This window comes from Amia ocellicauda, chromosome 22, assembly GCF_036373705.1.
Source record: "Amia ocellicauda isolate fAmiCal2 chromosome 22, fAmiCal2.hap1, whole genome shotgun sequence".
NCBI classification, from domain to species: Eukaryota; Metazoa; Chordata; class Actinopteri; order Amiiformes; family Amiidae; genus Amia; species Amia ocellicauda.
Genome location: NC_089871.1, coordinates 3,077,193 through 3,084,559, shown reverse-complemented (window position 1 = coordinate 3,084,559; position 7,367 = coordinate 3,077,193).

Genomic DNA, 7,367 nt, shown 5'->3' with positions numbered 1-7,367 from the left:
AAATGGACACAATACAATGCAATTGTTTGGCATTCATTTGCTTTCTTGGTTTCTGACGTTCCTCACTTGGAAATTAGGAATAAGAGAGCCGTGTAAGAGGTAATGCAATTATAGCCACAAGGCACCGACACTGGAAATGAAATTATGACCGCCTGTCGTGTCAACAAAATGAGAGAACAGTAACTAGTGAGACCTCAGCTAACAACTGCTTCAAATGAAACCCATGCATTTTATATCGAAAAAGGGTTTCGTTTTTTCCCTTTATGAGGAAAAAGTGGATAAAAGACTATACTTCAATGGAGTTGTGCTGTGTTACAAACCCAGCTTTGAGAAAGAAGTGAAATATGCTGTTGGTAAATGTGTAGTTTCTTAATCATTACATTACCTTCAATGCTGGCAGTAACACAGTACTCATGAGGGGTATCTTATATAAGTTTACAGTAGTATATCATGGGGAAAACACAAACGCAGAGAGGTATACAAAATCATGACAAAATGACAAAGCAAAGTAAGTGTGTGTTATAAAATTTGAATAAAATATGCAAAAACTGTCAAATTACTGTGGTAATAGTTCACAGGGGTACACTCAGCCAATACTAATCTCTAAATAGCACCAAAACAAAAACCACAACAGCGCTGTCCTATTATATTTGATAATCTATTGTGTGTATTATATAATAATGAGAAAGTGTTCTAAAGTTCCTCGTTGACCTCATCCTAGCAAGGCTATTTACTTGTGGTCGAATCTGTCCACAACATATAGACTTAAGTGAAGAGGCAATTTGGACGGAAGCTCAAGGCCTATTCTGCTCAAGCCAAGCAAGCTGATAACTCGGTGCAGTAGGCGGGGGGCATCCCAGTAGCAGGGAATGTAAATACTCTTGGCAGGATTAGACATAAAACAGAGCTGGAGCAGATCTCTGTAATGAACTGTAGAAGAAGGCCAGAACTTTTCTCTTTTTTTTCTTTTCTTTTTTGAAAGTTGCTGCAGCTCAAAGTCATTTATTTATTTCTACAGTTAATTTGGTTGGTAATGAGCAGAGTTCTCAGTAGACCATTCCTACCTTCATCTGCATCCCTAATTCATACTTAGCATGGACAAATTTCATATTTTCATTTCTTTAATAGTGAATGGTTTCTGATATATCCAAAAACTTCAGTTCATATTCAAATGGTTACTCATTAGCCTAATAACTAAATGATATGCCACATCTTTATACTGAACAACGATACTGTATATACCCTTGCATTATTTATGTTAACACTTCACTTCATTTTAATGCACAGTGTAGTTACATCATTTAGTTTGGACACACAAAGATTAAATAAATAAATCCTAACAGAAATACACAACTCTGTAATTCAGGATAAACCCAGGGTTCTCCCTGAAAGTCAATTTTGTTTTAAAGGGGTGGAAGATTGTGTCCCCCACAGCCCTGCTGCAATACAGAACAAAAAAGAAAAGAAAGGAAAAAAGCGACATATGACCTATAAGCAAGACAGAGTATCCAGACTGCCAAGAAAGAGAACGGGATCAATCGGGTAGCTGGGCACTTCCTGGCAATAGATTGTGTTAATGTCAGTTATATTAGTTTCTGTCCAATTGCATGGCTGAAGGGACATTCGTTTACCACTTCAGTCTGCAGGTTGCTTAAAAAGTGAGCTGGCCTGTTGGACATATTGTATTGTGGAAGCTGTGCACTGCGGAGCGCTGGAATTGGGTCCAGTTACAAATGGATGCATTGGGTTCATGCCATCTAACATCAGATTGGCCTCTTGGAAACCAAACAGCTTCACACAGCTGTGCTCTGTGTCTCTCCATGCATGCGAGCTGCTGGGGCCGATTATCGCTGTCCATGGTCCTGCCTGTAAGTGTGGCCAATTTCCTCACTCCAGGGTGCGTGGGATTCACAATACAGATGTTCAAAAAGGCCAGCTCACTTCATAGGCACATTGCACTGTTCAGTCGGGACTAAAGGGGTAGAAGGACTACAGTGTAGTGGGACAAATTATTTGTATCATAAAATTGTATCATAATCCTCTTCAGAAACTGAGGTAACACACTTTATATTGTGGTGTCATTAATAAATTATTGGTAAATGGTTTATAACACCATTAGTAACTGTAAATAATTCCATTTATGAATGATCAATAAACCTTCATAGAATATCATTTATCATTTATCCAAAATCAATTGAAACAAAGCAGTGTTTTGGGAGCTGCCAAAAACACTCATTTGTTTCAAATATGTATTAAAGATGTTAAACCATATCTTATAAAGGTTTATTGATGATTTATAAATGGAATTAACCTAACAGTTTAATAAAGTATTCACTAATCATGAATTAATCTTTAATGTAAAGTGTTACACACATTTAAATAAATTAGATAAAAGTGGGCCAAAAAGCGTCATGTTTAAAGGGCTAAGAGAAACAAAAATGAGTGCCTGTTGTAAAAATGAATAATAATGAAAAAAAAAACTACAAACAAAACACTAGAGCAACTTGAACAACCCTAGGCGTTGAATATTAGTCATGAGTTTTCATAATCTATGACTCAAACACATCATTCTTTCCTCCCAAAGAGTCCTCCTGACAGGCAACTTATTTGGATGGATGAAAAATCTGCCAAGATTTTAAAATAAATAAATAACCAAGCAAATAATCTCTGGGCCAATGGAAGAGAGGAGAGAGAGAGGGGAGAGAGAACAGAGAGAGAGCATAAAAGGAAAAGAAGGAAGGAGAGACAATTTGTTCAGTCACTGAAGAACAAATAAGCCTTTTCTGCAAGTCCCGACAAATTGCTTAACAGGATGTCAACAGAGGTGAAAAAAGAAGAAAGAAAGAAAACCATTTTGGCATAACAGTAAGAAAAAGCCTTCAAGAGGATCTGCAATAATAGTCATTACCTCCTATTACTTGAAATATGAGGAGGTATTCAAAGTGGCTGAGTGTCTCTTCATTTGATTTTTGTACAACACTTGCAATCTATGACTTGTACAGGGCCAGGGAGACATTATTGTTGCTTTTCCATCTCATGGCTTTCCATCATATTTGAGCAACAATTGGAGATGAGGGATTTTAAAAGAAAATGATCTGCAACCTTGGTCACAGAGAGCCCCAATCCAGTTACTTTTATAGGTCCCCAATTTCTAAAGACTGGGGACAAGTGTTCGTTGGGGATCCATCAAGCATATCCATTGACTGGTTCAAAGAACACCCGTGCTTGAACAGCGAAATATACTAAATGAACTGGAAACGTATGTGCAAGATTGTGTCTAATGATTTAAGGGTTCACAAAAAACTGCATCCACTGTTTAACAGCCAAGAGAATATTGACGTTAAAGCCATTCTTTAAACAGGAAGCATGTCAAAAGAATCACAACTCTAGTCCCAACAAAAAAGGAAGGCGATCTCACAGTGTAGTTCACAGTGCTGCTACACCGAATAAGCATAAAAATCATTTGGCAGAACAAACTCTCAATGGAGACTTGTTCAAATCCTCCATTCAATGGACCTCGACAGCACTCGAGCTTTTCCCTGACACTCTTGCCAACTGGCGCTGCAGGACACTGTCTTGTTGACTGTCATGTACGGGTTTACCCTTGCACCTCCACTTCAAACACAGACTACAGCTGCGTTCTGCTTCAGAGATGCAGGGATGATAGGAAACCATGCCCGTCTGTCTTATTCAGAGATTGGGATACCTGAGCGCAATTTGGTTGTTATTTACGCCGCCGGGTGTAGGGAGATGGGTAAATGGTGTGTTGGTCAAACTTAAACACGAGAAAGAAAGAAAAAGAAAAAGAAAGGAAGAAAATAAACTGACACCCTGCCCTGAGTCCTTTGCCATTAACACTTCTGAAACTGAATGGTATAATATTCTTGTTGAGACCCATTTATGCTACAATGCCAGGCATACCAGTCAATGTACTTTAGCTTAAAATTGTTTCAAAAAAGTCTATTTAAAATCTAATTAAAAAAAGCATAATAGCAGGAACAAAACCTTTAATGTACAATTCTCTTAATGAAACAGAAAATGCTCCAAGGCTGAAGACCTGGCCACAGTGGTTACTTAGCCCAGTTAATTCAATAATTAATTCAATTAAGCCATTAACAAATCAAAGGGGAATTAAACCCAAAGGAGCCTGCAGATTTCCAGGACCAGGGGTGAGTGTATCTGCTGTGGCTGGATATCATTTACTGGGCCGTCAGTGGAGGCTGCCAGAGGGACAGACCCGACGCCCCGTGGATTTGGACACGACCTCACTCATCCACTGGTGGAAGAAAAGAAAAGAGCACTAAAAATGATCATTCTACAAGGTCACAAATGTGTGATTTGTAGCCAAGAAAATACACTTGCAAGTGCACATTAATATACATGCATTCATACACACAGAGATTGACAGATATAGAGGAGGAATAAAGGGCTATAGATAAATGCAACCCTCCAAAACAAATGAGACTTAAACACAGGAATTGTACCAAGATAATGCTCCCCAAGGGCATTTTATTGCTCTATAAATTGTTGTTTTGTTTGCTTGTCTGTGCCAATCTTAAACAAATTGTCAAGTTATCGAGATGAACAGATATTTACATTGGGTCAATGTCAAACTCAGGCTACTGTAGTAGTTTTCTTCACAGGAAAACAAAAAGCAAAGACCGAAGGATAGGATTTAAAAAAAGCAACAGTAGAGAAAATTCTAACAGTTCATAAATACTTGTCTTGTGGGCATATCTTGATTGTGTCTGGTCGGTATCCAGTACAACATTATTGCAGTTCACAATAACCTGCAGATGGCAAATTGAAGTTACAAGTTTACAACAAAATGTTTTTTTCTTTTTTTTTAAGGGGACGCCCATTTGTCTCATTCAATCTGTGTACAATTCCTCTCTCACCCCAATGGGCTGAATTACAGAAACACACACAGACCCCAGTAGCCAATACAATAGTGAAAGAGCCAGCAGGGTCCAAGGTTACAAGTTTTCCATCAAAAGAACGATTCCTTATGCACATAACCATTTATGGTACTAAACGTCTCAGTGGAGTTTCCCCATATCTTTCATTTTCCCATTTAGCAAGCTCTTATTAGAAGAATAACAATATCTCATTTAAACAAATATATCAGATCAGTGTTCATGAGCATTTTTACAAAAAGCATTAGCGTTGTGAGCTAAGCACCCTATTGTTTGGTTATAACCTCTTAAAGACCCTTTAAAAGCCCAGACAAACCCAACAGACCTATAAAATGGCCGTTTTAAAAAGGTGCCATGAAATGAGAATAAAACCCACACCATTAATTCCTCCGATGTTTGCAGCTGTCAAATGCTATTGCCTGCTTAAATGATCATAAGCCAAATGCTTTTATCTGTACTTTACCAAGCCTAAATCATTATGTGCAATGGGACACTGTTGACATTATAATGTTCTGTGTTAAAAAGATAGAATTGATCTGGGTACAGGGCAATACATAACTAGACCTTCTTCTCAATGTTAAGCCATAATTTATATAAAAATAAATAAAAATCCTCTTCCCCCCAGATTGTCTTACACCATTATCCCCGGGGATTGATACTACTGCACTGCCTCAGGTATACAATTATTGGAGATAAATCTCCTCGTTCACACAATATAGTAAAGAGTGACAACCCGAAGTGCAGCTGTAGACCCAATTATCCCATCTCTCTGCTTTGCAAACCTCTAAACTGTTATCGCCAGCACTGCTCTACTTCACAGGTCCCAGTTCAGTTCAGCTACATTTATAAACTGCATTGTACAGCACTTTGTTTGCTCTGGCTGCACTGTACAGTATGTTTCCTTCACAATGAACTGCATTGTGATGTAGTCATATTTTGTATTACTACACCAAATTGCAACTTTGTCATTCAGACTCTACTGTGCCTGTAACTTTTATAATTGTATTCCACTGGATTACAAAGAGAAGGAGGAGGTATGCTGTACCATGTTTTGCTTCGGTTTATTGTTATACAAAGCATTTATTTTGCTAAAGCACTCTCGGCTATGACAATGTTCACATCACGTATCATTCATCCAGTTCCTTGTACCTTGATAATGCAATTTATGTTTCTGAATGAGAGTGACCTTCCTCATAAATAAAAAAACAAGTAACCATGGTAATATTATTCTAACGCAAGTCACACTACACTATGGTATTGTACATTTAGGAAAAGGACAAAACATTAATTGAAACCAAGTAGGCCAAGTTAGAAAACTATTCACTTATTCATCACGAACGAGTGCAAAAGTGCTTTATACTCTTCAAATTGTCCTTATGCACAAAACCAACAGTGTTTTATTATGCGTGTATTAGATATCTGACTTTAATTGGCACCTGCTTTCAAATAGTGACTGGTCATGATGTAAATTAAGCCAACTATAAACGTCTGACGTTGCTTTCAAGTGTTCCCTTTTTTATTTAAATAAAATAAAATCGAGATCGCCTACGGTTTCTTTTTATACTCACACAATTATACAGTATCCTCTGGGGAGTTCAGGGCCACAGTTGGCTAAGAACCCAGATTCAGACAACTGGTAGGCGAACTGCATGTGCCAAAAGAGTATTAAGTTTTAATATTGAATACAGCACCTGTTTTTAATTTGTTCGTGCTTGATTCAAAAGAGACATCATCAAGATGGAGTTTCTGATAAATAGCAAATCATTCTGAGAAATGAAAACTAACATTTTATTTGAGTTCTGTTGGGGTACAATTGCCCCCTATGTATTGTATATACCCACTGTATAATACTCTGCATGTTGGGAGAACAGAGTACAAGGATTTTTATATAACATATTCTACTAACTGTTAGGAATTATTAAACTCATTGTATTGTATTCTTATTGTAGGATTAGCCTTTAACAGAAGTTGCAGAGTTAACATTGTTATATCTCACTGGAAACGTTGCCGTGGCAAGGGGGGCTGAAATTTGTCATTATTGCAGAAATAACAGAAATAACATACTTGCGCATAACTATTTCTGTGAAAGTCTAGACACTTGAACTCACGGCCATCCCCTCACCTCTATTTTGGAAATGTCAAACCACAATCTCGCTATATTTATATTATATTTTGAGGAACAGCTCAGAGCTGACATCATAAACAATATACAAGCTGCTCTTCACACAAACCAGCAATAAGATAGAGTCCCACGTCATCTAGTGCCAGGCAAACCGTGCAGACGTGTCAACCGAAAGTCTTGAGTGTGTTAGGAGCTATGATATTGGACACATCCCATGTCTGCCCAGCAACTAAATCTGTAGTATGTCCTGCCCCGAAACGGACTTCTGACATGTATAAAACTGTGTGCTGTGGCATTGTGTCGGTGACTTGCGGAGGATCCACCATCCT